The sequence below is a fragment of the Phyllostomus discolor genome, chromosome 2 (assembly GCF_004126475.2).
Source record: "Phyllostomus discolor isolate MPI-MPIP mPhyDis1 chromosome 2, mPhyDis1.pri.v3, whole genome shotgun sequence".
Classification (NCBI taxonomy): domain Eukaryota; kingdom Metazoa; phylum Chordata; class Mammalia; order Chiroptera; family Phyllostomidae; genus Phyllostomus; species Phyllostomus discolor.
Window position 1 is genome coordinate 70,205,223 of NC_040904.2, and position 16,871 is coordinate 70,222,093.

The following is a 16,871-nucleotide window of genomic DNA, read 5'->3' on the forward strand; positions in this document are numbered from 1 at the left end:
GCTTATTTCTCTCAGCATAATGCTTTCCAGTGTCATTCATGCTGTTGCAAAGCGTAGGAGCTCCTTCCTTCTTTCTGCTGCATAGAATTCCATTGTGTAAATGTACCATAGTTTTTTGATCCATTCATTTACTGATGGGCATTTAGGTTGCTTCCAGCACTTGGCTATCATAAATCGTGCTGCTATGAACATTGATGGGTTCATATCCTATGGATAGGTTCTTTTGGATTGGTGTTTCAGGGTTCTTAGGATATAATACTAGCAGTGAAATTGCTGGGTCAAAAGGCAGATCCGTTTTTAGTTTTCTGAGAAAATTCCATACTGTTTTCCATAGTGGTTCTACCAGTCTGCAATCCCACCAACAGTGCACTAGGGTCTCCTTTTCACCACAACCTCTCCAATACTTGTTGTTTGTTGCTTTGTCTATGATGGCCATTCTGACTGGTGTGAAGTGGTATCTCATTATGGTTTTAATTTGCATCTCTCTGATAGCTAATGATATTGAGCAACTTTTCATGTGTCTCTGGATCCTCTGTATGTCCTCCTTGGAGAAGTGTCTGTTCAAGTCCTTTGCCCATTTTTTAATTGGGTTCTTTATCTTAGAGTGGAGTTGTGTAAATTCTTTGTATATTTTGGAGATTAAACCCTTGTCTGAGGTATCATTGGCAAATGTGTTTTCCCATACAGTTGGTTCTCTTTTTATTTTAATATTGTTTTATTTAGCTGTGCAGAAGGTTTTTATTTTGATGAGATCCCATTGGTTTATTTTTTCCTTTATGTCCCTTGCTCTGGGGGACATGTCAGTAAAAATGTTGTTGCGTGAATTATCTGAGATTTTCCTGCCTATGTTCTCCTCTAGGACTTTAATTGTGACATGGCTTATATTTAACTGTTTTATCCACCTTGAATTTACTTTTGTGTATAGTGTAAGTTGGTGCTCGAGTTTCATTTTTTTTTGTAGGCAGCTGTCCAGTTCTCCCAACACCATTTGTTGAAGAGACTGTTTTTACTCCATTTTAAGTTGCTGCCCCCTTTGTCAAATACTAATTTGCCATAGAGACTTGGGCTTATTTCTGGGCTTTCTGTTCTATTCCATTGGTCCATGTGCCTGTTTTTATGCCAGTATCAGGCTGTTTTGATTACAGTGGCTTTGTAATATAGTCTGGTATCAGATATTGTGATCCTTCCTACTTTGCTTTTCTTTCTCAAAATTTCAGCAGGTATTCAGGGTCATTTATGGTTCCATATAAATTTTTGAAATGTTTGTTCTATGTCTGTGAAATATGCAATTGGTACTTAAATAGGTATTGGACTGAATTTGTAAATTGCTTTGGGTAGTATGGACATTTTGATGATGTTAATTCTTCCAATCCATGAACACGGTATATGTTTCCATTTGTTTGTGTCTTCCTTCAGTGTTGTGTAGTTTTCTGCATACAGGTCTTTTACTTCCTTGGTTAGATTTATTCCTAGATTTTTTTTTTTTGCCATATCAAATGGGATTTTTTTCTTGATTTCTAATTCTGCTGTTTCATTGTTGGTATACAAATATGCCTTTGATTTCTGGATATTGACTTTGTACCCCGCTGTTTTACCAAATTCGTTTATTAGGTCAGGTAGTTTTTTGGCAGAGTCTATAGAATTTTCTACGTACACTATCATGTCATCTACAAACAATGACAGCTTTGTTTCCTCCTTTCTGATTTGTATGCCTTTTATTTCTTTTTCTTGTCTGATTGCTGTGGCTAAAAATTCCAATACTGTATTGAATAAAAGTAGTGAAAATGGATAGCCTTGTCTTGTTCCTGATCTTAGTGGAAAAGATTTTAGTTTCTGCCCATTGAGTATGATGTTGGCTGTTAGGTCTCTCATATATGGCCTTTATTATATTGCGGAATGCTCCCTCTATTCTCACTTTGCTGAGTGTTTTTATCATAAATGGGTGCTGTACTTTATCAAATGCTTTTTCTGCATCTATTGATATGATCATGTGATTTTTGTCTTTGCTTTTGTTTATTTGATGTATTACATTTACTGATTTGTGAGTATTGAACCATCCTTGCATCCCTAAGATGAATCCCACTAGGTCATGGTGTATGATCTTTTCAATGTACTGTTGGATGCAGTTTGCCAATATTTTGTTGAGGATTTTAGCATCTATGTTCATCAGTGATATTGACCTGAAATTTTCTTTCTTTGTTGTATCTTCATCTGGTTTGGGGATTAGGATGATTCTGGCTTCACAACAAGAGTTTGGGAGTCTTCCATCATTCTGGATTTTTTGGAATACTCTGTGAAGGATAGGGATTACTTCTTCCTTAAATGCTTTGTAGAATTCTCCTATGAAACCATCTGGTCTGGTGCTTTTGTGTGTTGGGAGTTTTTTGATTACCTCTTCAATTTCTTTTGCTGTTATTGATTTGTTCAGGCTTTCTGCTTCTTTTTTACTGAGTTTTAGAAGGTTGTATTTTTCTGGAAATTTGTCCATATCACCTAGGTTTTCAAATTTCTTGTAATACAGTTCTTCATATTAATTTCTTACAATTCTTTGTATTTCTGTGGTATCTGTTGTAATCTCTCCTCTTTCATTTCTGATTGTATTTATTTGGGTTTTCTCTCTTTTTTCCTTGATGAGCCTGCTTAAAGGCTTATCAATTTTGTTTATCTTTTCAAAGAACCAGCTCCTGGATTCATTGATCCTTAGAATTGTGCTTTTAGTCTCCATGTCATTTCATTCTGCTCTGATCTTGGTTATTTCCTTCTTTCTGCTTTCTCTGGCCTGTCTTTGTTGTTGTTTCTCAAGTTCTTGCAGATGTAGGGTTAGGTTGTTTGTTTGAAATGTTTCTGTCTTTTTTTAGGTATGCTTGTATCGCTATGAACTTCCCTCTCTGGACTGCCTTGGCTGTGTCCCATAAGTTTTGGGTTGCTGTGAGTTCATTTTCATTTGTTTCCAGAAATTTTTTGATTTCTTCCTTTATTTCATTCTTGACCCTTTCATTGTTTAATAGCATGCTATTCAATCTCCATGATTTTGAGTGTTTCAGGTTTCTGCCCTTGGGGTTGGTTTCTAGGTTCAGTCCTTTGTGGTCAGAGAAAATGCTTCGTATGATTTCAATTTTCTTGAATTTCTTTAGGCTTGTTTTGTGTCCTACCATGTGGTCTATCTTTGAAAATGCTCCATGTGTGTTTGAAAAGAATCTGTGTTTTGCTTCTTTGGGATGAAGGGCTCTATATGTCTTAGTTAAGTCCATTTCCTCTACAGCATTGTTCAATGCCACAATATCTTTGTTGATATTTTGTTTGGAAGATCTGTCCATTTTTGATATTGGGGTGTTAAAATCCCCCACTATAATTGTGTTGCTGTCAATTTCTTTCTTGAAATCCTCTAAGGTTTTCTTTATGTATTTGGGTGCTCCTATGTTGGGTGCATATATTTTTACGATGTTGGTGTCTTCTTCATGGATTCTTCCCTTCAGTATTATGAAATGACCTTTTGGGTCTCTTTTTATGGCCCTTTTTTGGAAGTCTATTTTGTCTGATATGAATATTGCTACCCTGGCTTTTGCTTCCTGTCCATTTGCTTGGAAAATTTGTTTCCAGCACTTCACTTTTAGTGTGTGTATATCTTTTGTCCTGACGTGGGTCTCTTGTAGACAACATATGTGTGGGTCATGCTTTCTTATCCATTCATCTATTCTATGTCTTTTAATTGGCACATTTAATCCATTTACGTTTAAGGTTATTATTGATAGGTACTTATTCCTTGCCATTTTTGTACCTGTGTTCCTCTCCTCTCACTTTCTCTCTCTCTCTCTTTTCCTTCTTTTCCTTAAAGCAGTCCCTTTAGCATCTCTTGCAGAGCTGGTTTGGTGGAGGTGTATTCTTTTAGAGTTCTTTTATCTGGGAAGCTTCTTATTTGGCCTTCTATCTTGATGGAGAACCTTGCTGGGTAAATTAGCCTTGGTTACAGAACTGTTTCTCATTACTTGGAATATTTCTTGCCATTCTCTTCTGGCTTGGAGTGTTTCCATTCAGAAGTCAGCTGCTAACCTTATTGGGGCTCCCTTGCATGTTACTTCCTGTTTCTCCCTTGCTGCTTTTAAGATTCTTTGTCTTGGTATTTTGACATTTTAATTGTGATATGTCTTGACATGACCCTTTTTGAGTTTCTCTTTATTGAAACGCTCTGTGTTTCCTGGATTTGTGTGACGTTTTCTCTCATCAAATTAGGCAAGTTTTCCATCACTACTTTTTCAAATAGGTTTTCTATCCCTTGTTCTTCTTCTTCTCCTTCTGGTATCCCTATTATATGGATATTATTACGTTTCATATTGTCTTGTATTTCTCTTAATCCCTCATAATTCTTTTTGAGCTTCTTTTGCTTTTCTTTCTCCTTCTGGGTGTTTTCTTCTACTTTGTCCTCTAGCTTGCTGATCCAGTCTTTTGCTTCATCAAATCTGCTTTTCATTCCTTCTACTGTGTTCTTCAGTTCAGAGATTGTATTCTTCATTCCCTCTTGGCCCTTGTTGAGAATTTCTATTTCCTTTTTCATGTTGATATAGTCTGCAGTGAGCTTGTTGTAGTTTCCCTGTAGTTTCTGGTAGCTCATTGTGAGCTCATTAAGCTTCTTGACAATCATTGCTTTGAACCTAATATCTGATAGTTGAATCGCCTCTATTTCATTTAGCATTCTTTCTGAGGCTTTCTCCTTTCCTTTCATTTGGGGATTGTTTCTTTGTCTTCCCATTGTTTGTGAGACTCTTTTTGTTAGCCTCAACTTCGTAAATTGATCTGTTCTAGCTCCCTGGATTTGTGGTGTGAACTTCTATGGTAGAACACCAGTGAGTTTCAGTGGTGCAGTTTCCTTGATCTCCCAAGCTCACTGGTCTTGGGCTGTCATTTAAGTTGACTCTGTGTTTATCTTTGAGTTTTGATTGTTGCTAGGTCTTTCTTTTGATTGTTGCTAGGTGGTACCTTCCCACCAGCTGGTTAAATGAGGGTCGCTCTCTCCACTACCTCTTGTATTTTGTTGTAGTGGTGAGGGCAGGTTGTGTTGAAGCTGGTCTTCCCTGTGTATAAGGTTTTGAGGATTCTCTCTTGTTCTTGTTCAGGTGTTTGTATTGGGTACTGTCTATTCTGTTTAGTTGTATTTCCAGATAGGTTCTGGATTGAGGTTTGTGTGGTTTCCACTCCCTCCTTCAACTTCTTCTGTTGTTATCTGCTGGTGGTTCCTTTGTTGTTGGCTTTCCTCTTCCAGTGGGTATCCTGGTGTTTACCGCCTCAACCTATTCTTTTTTGTCATCAGTTGGAGGGGGGAGGCAAAATGGTTCAAGACAGCAACAGAAAATTCTATATTTACAGTAGCAGCAAGTAGGGAAGAGATAGGAGATCCTTTGACTATGTATAGTGTGAACCATGATCTTCCACCCAGCTAGCTGATTTTTAGAAAGGATGGAAAGAAGATGAGACTCTTGTTGGGGAAGGAAGGATTGTGAGTTGGATCTAGAAAGCAGTGAGGTTGTGGGAGGTCAGATTCTGAGGAACGGTGAGAGTAAATGTTAGTAAATAGGTGTAGTGTGTGAGAGAATAGAGTTAACCACTACAGTAATAGAGTTCAGGAAACTTTGAAGTGGGCTAAGATCTGGGAGGGGTGCTGTGAAGTAATTAAAATTGCATGGAACAGCAGTTATTTACAATAATATTAGAGCAAAAATCATATGACAGAATCTATGAGTTCTAGTTACAAGAATAGGGAGAATAGAATCTTGAGTAGTATGCTAATGGGACACAGGTGAGGTGAAGGACAGTAAATTAGCGATACACTATGAAAGACATATCAGGGGAAACGTGTCAGGTGGTACAATATAACCAGCCTAGTAAAGCAGACTATACAAAAAGAAGAAGGATACAAAAATACTATTTTAAAAAATGTAAGAATACTGGAGAAATAATAATAATACAAATATGGAATAACTTGTAGGTTCTCTGTAATAACGGAGAGAAATTTGTCTCACTATCCCAGCTGTTGTGATGCCCCTTCTTTGGGTTCAACTCTGGTCTCTTCACAGGTCCAGATTTTCATCTCACTTGTGGGTATTTAAAAAAATAAATAAAAAAGGCAGATGAAGGAAGGAAGAAGAGATAAAATTGGAGGAAAGAGAGGAGGAAGGAATAAAATAAGAAAGCAGGAAAGGGAGGGAAAAGAAATTAAAAGACAATAAAAATAATAAAATTAAAATATTTAGAATTGTTGAAAAGTTGAATAAAATTAAAAAGTCTCTTGGTTTCAGCGTAGCCAAACTGGTTTTTCTGGTCTTGCTGGCTGCTGCAGGCTGAGGGGTGATTGGTATGGCTTTTTTTCCTTTGGGACCTGCACTCCGTCAGCAGTACACTGGGGAGCTGTCATGGCTCCTGGGTCCTGCACCCTGGGTGTGGGAATCAGGTCTTTCTGCAGGGTTACTGCTGTGGACTTGGGTTCTGCGATGCGTTCCTGCATAGGAATGAGCCCTCAGGCAGACTGTGTCACCCTTCCCAGTGCTACATGGGTGCGCAGGGTCCTCTACATAAGCACAATCTTCTGTGCAAACTCCAGATGGCTGCCTGGCTGGGTGGCAGGGAGGCCAGTGATTGCTGTAGGAGAATTCCCCAAGCAGTATCTGTCTTTTCACTCCTTCCTCTTGAGAAATTCCTCCCATTCAGGCCTGCTGCTCCATACCGCAGCCTTGCTTCTCCCACGGCCCCACTCTCCACTCAGATCAGTGACCATGGGGGTCAGGGCCCATTGCGTGACTGTTGTGCGTGGGTCACTGGCCAGCAGTGACCACGGAACGCTGTGGATGGCTTGCCAAAAAACACGCGAGAAAAAAAAAAAACACATGCACAGAGACAAACTAGTTTCTGTGGGGAAGTAGGGACGAAATGGCCACCCCCCCTAGTGGGGAGTACGCCGATTTACAGTCCATACCTGCTTTTATTGGGCTCATTTTGCATAATAATTCAGGTAAAGTACAGTACTCATTAGCGGGGAGTAAGGAACTATAGAAAACAAGGAACTCTGCAGTTCTATTTTGAGTCAGGGTCAAAGAGCTGTAAGACTTTGAGGAACAAACTAACTTCCTCCTTGGACCCCTCAGTTGAGACCTCCTTGGACCTCTCAACTGAGAGCATTCTAAACAAAGAAGGTTTCATAGTAATTTACATGTTCTTTCTTAGGCCTGATCACCCAGGGAATCTGCCCTTTTCAGCACAGAGCTGCACCACCCTGTCATTGTTTCAGGCTTAGGTGGAGCAAGGGAACTAAGGCAATAAGGAGATTTTCTCCCAGACGATGAGAACTCAGGCCATGTCAAAGCCGAGGAGCGAGGGTTCATCACCCCCTTTTGCTGCAGCCCCCCAAGTCCTTCTTTTGGGGGGCCTCCCAAAGTGATCGTGCCTGTCTTAGGTCATTCCCCCCATGGGGAATCTTATCCGTCTTTGGCTAACCGACCAAGCTTTTTGGGGCTCAGTTATGAATAAAGCAGCAGAAGCAGCATTCCTGCCAGGGAGATAAGCTTTTGTCTCCTTGCTGGCTTATGGTTCCAAGGGTGTTCCCTTAGCCTTAGCCTTAGCCTAGGTGGGGGTTTCAGCTTCTGATACCAGTCAGGGCAGTTCCCAACACGTGACCCAATCCTTCCGGTGTCCATAGACTCTGAGGGTGCTCACAGCCCTTGTGTGTTTGCTAGCAACTGGGTTCCTCTCAGTGCCACTCAGACCCTGTTTGGCTAGGGAGGGGACAGTTGTCCCGGCTCTCTCCCAAGGACTCTGCGGCAAACCTAGCAGTGGGCACTGGGCCTGGGGCTGCAGCCCCTGCACCCCCGCACTGATCCCTGGGACTCTACTGTGTTGCAGCACTCCTCTCACTGACTGGTTTTTTGGTTCTTCCACAATCCTTGGTCCCCTATTTTCACATATGCTGAGGTATGTTGGTTGCTTGCTCCTCCAATCTGTAGATCAGACATGATTTTCTCCCATGTGCAGGGGAAAGCCAAATCTGCTCCCTCCTACTCTGATGCCATCTTCCTTCTCCCATATAACCATTTTTTTTTTACAAAATTACACTGTCAATTCTTATTTTCTGCTTCATGCTCATTCTTATAATATTAAAAATCTTGTATAAACTACAAATGATTTACAAATATGCTTGCAAAATACATTTTTTTAAATTTTCCATGTTATGTGTTAATAGATACATATCTACAAACTTAGCAATATGCTGAAGTGAAAGTTTCTAGAATACCTGTGGAATTCTTTGAGAATGCACAGAAATCTTGAACAGTCATGGAGGATAAAATTTTTACTGAACACTAATATGTCAGTTTCTTCATAAGCTTCATGCCTGTTCATTAAATCCTAATGAAGACTAGAATTTTACAAAGTTGACTAGTAATAAAAAATACAAAAATAAAAATACTTTTACTATGCCAACCATTTATATTATGTGCAATTTCTTAATTCAAAGTACTGCATTTGATACAATGTTAGAAGCAACATTGTGAGATAGAAAAAAATTTTTAATCAGGATGGGAGTATCTGGGTTTGAGGATGAGTTCCATCATGGATGATCTCAGTGAATTTTAGCGTAAGACTGAATCTCAAATGTTCTTTATTTTTTAAAAATTGTTCAAATCATTTTCAGGATAATTTCTCTCTTGTTACGTACTGAACTGCATTTCATCAAAAGCCATATGTTGATGGCCTTATCCTCAACCCTCAATACCTCAGAATGACTGTATTTGGAGACAGGGCATTTAAAGAGGTTACTAATTTAAAACAGTGGTTAGGGTGAGCCCTAACCCAATATGACTAGTGTCTTTATAAAAGGGGAGATTAGGACAATGGGGGAGAGGGAGAAACAGAGAACCGGATACCCAGACACATATATGTGCAGAGAAAAGCATTTGAGCACAAAGCAAAAAAGGAGCATCTGTAAGCCAAAGAGAGAGCATTCAGAAGAAATAAAACCTGCTGACACCTTGATCTTGTAGCTCTAACCTGTAGAATCGTGAGAAAATAAAATTTTGTTTTTAAGTCACCTGGTCTATAGTATTTTGTTATGACAACCCTGGCAAACTAATATATCTCTCCTGGCTTCTGGAAAAATGTAATCAAATACCGTTTGAACTATATCTGTTAATTAGTTTTGGAAATAGAACATGACATGGTGAAGATTCATTTCAGTGGTATAAATGCAAATGACTTTACAGAAAGAGAAACTGAAGGCATTTATTTCTGTTCACAGTTAACATAACATAGCAGCATATGTCTCACTAATTTTTTACCCTAGTCCTGTAGAAATATAGACCATGAAACTAAAATGTCTATTTTTTATAGATAAGAAAATATTTATGAAAATGTTCACAAAGTATAAGTAATTATTCTTACTCTAATGAAACTCTAATGCAATGTAATAAATGATCATCTGACACTGTGATTCTAAATCATTGTAAGATATTCTACCTTTACAGTAAATCTCTCATCAAAATTTTTCTCTATGTTACATGACTACTCTAAATTTGTTCTCTCATATGTTTATATTGAAGTGGATAATATCATTTTAATAACATTTGTCTTTATTACTAAACATTTCTTATAAATGGACAATACCAGGATATAATTTAAAACACATTGACTTATCAGAGCTACTCAGAAAAGCAGAAGCTACACTAGTTACGCTAACTGCAGGGGTTTAATGAGTGGGAATGTTAAATTTCCTAACATATGGTGTTAGGTGATGAACAGTAATGTGGGGTACTGAGGTAACAAAAAGAAAACTATAGGAATCATGCACCCATTTTAGGCCTGAGTCAACCCTAGGGAATTAGTAGAATCTGATTCCTTGGTATCTTTCTCCTGATTGGTTGTGTCTGTAAACATATATATTTTAGAAAAAAATGTTTAGATTTCAGACTGATTTATACTTGTAAGATACAGCATAACCAACCAGGGAGCATGAGATTTGTACTCCTGGCTTTGCTTCATGAGTACATGATGGAAGTGAGTCATTAAGAACTTCAGTTCTTAGAATTCTGAGTTATAGACCAAGGAAAGTTTTGAGTTTTTCTTAAACTTTCATGTACTGCGGCTTCAGTATTCTTGCATTTTGTAGATCCCACCCATTGCCCCTACCTATTCAAGGGATGAGTAAACAAGGACTTTTACTATGTTGTGTATACTTGTGGCTTTTTTTGTTTGTACTGTACTTGGAATTTATTATTTATTGATCTTCCTAGATATGCATGTTAATGTTTTTCAGTAAATGTCAGAAGATTTCAGGTCTTATATTTTTGAATAAATTTTATGCTGCTTTCTCCTTCTGGTATTCTCATTATGCATATGTTGGTGTACTTAATAGTGTCCCACTTTCTCCAAGGCTCTTCATTTATCTTAATCTTTTTTCTTTTTTCTTTAGGTTGCATAATATCTCTAAATTTCTCTTTGAGTTAACTTATTCTTTCTTCTGCCACTTCAAATCTACTGTTGAAACACCTCAGTGTTTTTTTTAATTTTAGTTATTATTCATTTTAATTAAAGTTTCTATGTTTTCATTTTAATAATTTTTATCTCTTTACTGATATCCTTTGATGTGACACTGTTATCATACCTTCCTTTATTTTAAACATACTTTCCTTTAGTTCTGTGAAATTATTTATAATGGCTACACTGAAGTCTTTTTCTGATAAATCTGACATCTCATAGATCTCACAGGCAACTTTTGTTTCCTGCTTCATTTTTCTCAGTGTGTATATCATTCTTTCCTATTTCTTGTCATGAAAGTTTCAAAAATTTTGGTTGGAAACTGCATTTTAGAAAATATGTTGTAGCAGTTTTGGTTACTATTCATTCCTCTTCATTTCTGGATATGTCATTGCTATGTAAACCAAAAACTAATTTTAGACTGAAATAGAGAATAAAAGGGATTTACTTGGGCAAAAAGAACTTGTAGCCCAGGAAACACAAATTTAGGTAGCAACAATCCAAACTATGTCCTAGCAGACAAAGGGGAGGCTACCTTTAATATTGAACAGTCCTGCCAAGGTTCTCAATTAGGACCATTTTATGTAAATGAGGTATCCAATTGTGCAGTTCTGGCTGGACAAGCAGGTCTTAGCCCATTGATTGAAAGATTTAGATAGCTGTTGACCCGGATGGCATAACCAAGCAGGCATATTTCAGGAAGCCAAAGAGTTCAGTTTGAGATTCTCCCCAGTTTACAAAGTATGTGGAGAGCCTCAGATGACTGCTAGGCCCTTATAACTTATAAAATTTAAACCCTTGATTGACCATGGATGTCCTCTCAGCAGATGAAGTACTCCTCGGTATTCACATCAAATGAATCTTCTCAATATCCACAATTACCTGTTGTATTTGTTTTAATGAACTTTTAAAATATTATTTTAATAAAGTCTTATTTTAATACAGTTTTTCCCATTTCCCTTAAACATGATAGTAACCCTCTGGCTTTGCTTCTCAGGGTGATAGCCCTTTGGATATTCCTATAGTCACCCAGAACCTTGGGTGGCAATAGTTGGCAGTGCTCTCATTCTCTGACTGCTCCAGCTGTTGAATTCCACTAGTTTCTTGCTGATTTCTCCATGGTTTTTATGAGAACCCTGGGACTTGAACTGCTCTATAAACTAATCCAATGACATTTTGTCTCCTTTCATAGAAAACTTTTTGATGTCCATATTTGATATTTGTAGAAACATACAGAGGGCTTCTACCACTTCCTTTAATACCTAGACTCTCTCCTAAAAATTATCTAGCTTACATTTTAACATCGGTCTTGAATCTCCTCCCAAGCCCTTTACACCATGCTTCTAACCTCTTTAAGAGAATGTTGAGTCCTGAACTTTTCCATGATATGTGGTAAATGAGGTCAGATTTTCTGGGAAGAGTTTTAGAGCTATCTGTTTTATGATCTGTTTCTTCCTCCAGGCATAATTTCTAATCAGTGCCCTAGAGCCAAGGTGAGGACAATGGCAAGCTTCCTTTGATGTCCTAGCTGTGGAAACTGATTGTTCCATGAGTAGAGATTAACAAGAAGGTTTTCTCAGCTTTCCTCTCTTGTAGTGGAGCCACCGTCTGCTGTGCTGACAAGGGTCCTGGTATCCTCAACACTCTAGGCTCACTGTGTTGCCTCCATTCCATCAAGGGAGTTAGCAGAAGAAAGCCTCCACCATTAAAACACTCACTTAATTGAGTGTTTTACCTTTGTCAATGAGGCAGATTAATAAACACTGACATCTTGCTACTCCTGAGAAGAAAGCCATTGATTGGGAGCTAAGAGGAGTAGGAACATTATATTCTTGGTGGTAGCAGACAGCAGTGGAGTATCACCTCATTGCACTGGCATAACAAGACCACTTGGTCTTGGGTTAAATACTGCATACTCTCGTTTGGTGACAAATTTTTAAAGATTTTCTTAAATAAATACATATTTGTTCATTTTAGAGTTATTAGCAGGTGTACTGAAAGTTTCTTTATTATAATTTCCATCAGTATTAGGGAGAAACTCACCAGAGCTCCTCACACTTCACGTCAGAAGTTGACCTCTTGATATATTTTTATGACAGGTTTTAATTGGGCCTTTATTCACTTTAGTTCATTAAAAATATACTTGTTTGAAAGATCTATTACATAAAGTGGCTACCCACTATGTGGGATTAAAAGTCAACTTCTCAGCATTATATTTTTGTTTTTTAAAAAAGCAGTATTTTGGTCAAATCTTATCGACCACATGACAATTAAAGAATTTCAATATAATGATGCATAATCTTACTTTTAATATTATGTCATATATATTTACTTAAATACTTAAATTTTATTGATTTGAAGATTTGTAAATTTTTAAAAAACTATTCACTTAAATAAATATATGTGAATATACATAAAGGTGTGTGATCATATATTATATATAAATATTATATTATATGTAGTATTACTTTACAAAAATAAGCCTAAATATATGACAATAAAATATAAACTTTTAAATAAAATTTGAGTTAATTGTGAATTTTAGATCAAATACTCTAGAAAAACTATGATTTTGTTAAATATTTTTGACTGAACAAATATTGTTAAATAGAAATTCAATTTGATTTTTATAATTTTTTCCAAGATTATAACAAATATATATTTATTATGTACGAATCAACAGAGTGGATTCATAGTTTTAAAAGGTGACTTGTCTTTGTTCTCATATGGAAAAAATAAATAAAATTATTTAAAAATTAAGCTAATAGATAGGGCCATATATACACACACACACACACATATATATATTTATATGTATATACACACATATATGTGTGAGAAATATATACACATATATATTCATTCATTAATATTGCGGGAATATTAATCAACCACATTTAAAACCAGAAAGGGTGTGTATTTCTCAGTAAAATATGATGATAGAAATATTCATATCTACTTCTAATTTCAGGTTATTCTATTAAAAATCTGTGAACGATATATTAAAAATTTACATTATATATTATGTAGTTGTTACAAAGGTGTTAGTTAAAAAATAAGAATCTCTAAAATTGTGTTGAATAGGGCACATCAGATATTTTTTCAACTATCTTAAAATAAATTATATTTAGCTTCTGATCTTGTAAAGGTCTACATACATTTAATTTAATATTGCCACTATAAGTATCTTGTTTTAATGTTCTGGCAGAAAAAAAAAGTTGAAGAGTTATGGAAGCCATTTGATATCCACTTTTATTAGGCAAAATGTTGTACCCTGAGTGAATTAAAAATCAATGTTTTTACATAATGAATTTTTTTTATATAGAGCAAACATTTTTTTTAAGATTTTATTTATTTATTTTTAGAGAGGGAAGGGAGGGAGATAGAGAGAGAGAGAGAAACATCAATATGCAGTTGCTGGGGGTCATGGCCTGCAACCTAGGCCTGTACCCTGACTGGGAATCGAACCTGCAACAGGTTGGTTCACAGCCCGAGCTCAATCCATTGAGCTACAGCAGCCAGGGCCATAATGAATTTTTTTAATGCGGTCTCTCTTTCTCTAAAGATTTGTTCTTTAAATAGGCACAAACACTTGCATTAAGATCAGACATCACACCAACGAAAGACATGTGTGCCCAGACAGGTATAAAATCACGTTTGCTTTATCATTTCTTCACTAAAAAACTGTTCTTGAAATGTAACTAGAATATTTTTCTAAGAAATATATTTGTAAAAGACTTCTCTCAAAGTGCGTTCTCTTAACCTCAACACATTTACTAAACCAACAGCACTGTATTATAAAGAAGCATATTTCTCAGCATACAAAATATTGAATAGCATATGAATTAAAATCAAAAACAGTCTATAGAGGTTTGTTTAATATCGATTTTATTAACACTTATAACCCATTGATTAAAAACCCATCTTTATTATCATATGTAAAGCAAACCAGATCCACAAATTTCAAATATTTTAAAATAACACAATAACACATCTTAGATCACAAAACCTGCAATATCAACAGTCTTATCCTTAGTTGTTTTATGGAAAGACATTCAAAGCACTGTGGTTTCAGAGCCAGTTCTTTGATTAGTGTGATAGAAAAAGTAACGCAGACAAATATGCATCATGAACAAAAGCACTGATTCTTTTTATCTGGTTGCAATATGTGACTACACATATGGAGGAAAACTAAAAATAAATTCCAAATGTGGAGACTGTGTGTCTGTGTGTGTTTATGTATGTTTCAGTTTTAAACTACTGTTTCCTCCTCCCATTCTGTTTAGCATCTAATAGAAATATAGTTTATAACCAGGTTTCTGACCAATGAATGAAAAACACCAAGAGCAATTGTTTGACCAGTTATCATACAAAGATAAATGTAAGAGGAAAGAGAAATGAAGGAGAGAGAATGGAAGAAGAAACATTAAAATTAAAAGAAAAGAGGAAAGGAGAAAAGGAGACAAAATATAAGGAATAGATGAATATATTAACTTTACAAGTTATTTTGTGAAAGTGGGTATCTATAATTGAGTGACATTCAGAGATAGAGCACATTGGCAGAAGTGATTTTAACCCTAGAGACTATGCTCTTTTGGGTGATATTGCCCCATGCTATTTTTAAAAAGAGGTTCAAAGGAATTTGCTTTAGGATATCCTCACAATAGAAACCGATTTTTTTTTTATTAGCAACAAGTAAAGAGCTAGTAATGTAAATCTTTCTTTACATTTTTTTTTGAAAGAAATTGAAACAGGGGCTAGGGATATGTGTAGTCTGTAATTAACTAATATTAAAGTAATTTAATTTTGTGCCAGTGGCTAAAACTCTTAGTTTGAAAGTATTTTACTTTAAAGACCAAAATCATTATTAAATGTTTTCACTGGTTTAGAACATAAGAGTGAAGTTGTAATCATCAAAAATTACATAGAAATTAACAAAAATATTTTAAATTTTGTATATTGCACCATATATGTTTACCACTAAATTTGACTCTGATAGAAAAAGACATCTTCATTTAAGCATTTTATTATAAAAATTTTGTTATAATTTATTTTTATTTATTATAAAGAATTTAAGTTTCTTTGAGACAAGAAGGTAGGCAGAAAGAATTTCTCTTTTATCTTCTTGTCACTGTTTGGTATACAGCATTGTAGTGACCTTATATCTCAATCTATTAAAAAAGAATTCAAAAGTAGGTGTCACATTTTAAACAATTACTGAAAATTAAGCTTCCCGATATTTAATAGTGGTGTGCTTCTTGTCTCAACATTGTTTTAGCTTGATGAGCTAAATCATTTTTAGTACAACTTATATTTTACCTTTGCATTTTTTAAAGATTTTATTTATTTATTGTTAGAGAGAAGAGAAAGGAGGGAGAAAGACAGGGAGAGAAACATCAGTGTTTGGTTGCTGCTCACATGCCCCCTACTGGGGACCCAGCCCACAACCCAGGCATGTATGTGCCTGACTGGGGATCAAACCAGTGACCCTATGTTTTGCAGTCTGGCACTCAGTCCACTGAGCTGCACCAGCCAGGGCTGCCATTGAATTTAATACTTGATATTAGAAAAAAGTATATAGTAGGTCAAATAATGGGAATTAAGAAATGGAAAAAAAATATGGTCTAATTTGTTCATAATGTGGTAAATAAAATGGGAAGCCTTTTTAGATAGGCATGTGCTGCTTCAAAAAATATATTTTTGCATCAATTTTTACATTCAGTTTTGAAAAAGTGAGAACACCTTATCATTCAAAGAAGATATATTATTTGATCTATTGCTTAAGAGGACAAAGAGGTGGATTTGAATCTTGATTCTGCTACTGGGTTTTGTTACGTTTCACATAATCACTTTAAGGCTGAATACCAAAATTAATTTTAGAAGGTAATAATGAATAAAAAAAATTTACTTGAGCAAAAAGGGGTTTCAGCTCAGGAGACAGATTCAGCTAACAACCTAAACTTTGTTACACAGAGACAAAGGAAAGGCCGCCTTTTCTAACAAAACTTCCCACCCAGGTTCTTAATTAGATTCATTTTATGTAAATAAGGTATCCAAACTGTACAGTTATGATAAGAAGGGGTGGGTCTCAATTGGTAAAAAGGTGAAACCGGGGTTTCTCTCAGGTGTCAACTGTGTTGACATAAACAAGCAGGCCGTAGTGCAGGAAGCTGAGAAGTCAGTCCAAGGTTCTTCCCTGATATACAGAGTAGTGCGGAGCCCCTGTCAGTAAATGGCTGCTAGACTCTTATTATTTATAAAATTTGGGCCTCAGTTAACCATGGGAATCCATCTCCACATATGTATTCCTTCTCAGGAATGATGTTAAATGAGTCTTTATTTTCTAGGTCCACAGGCTC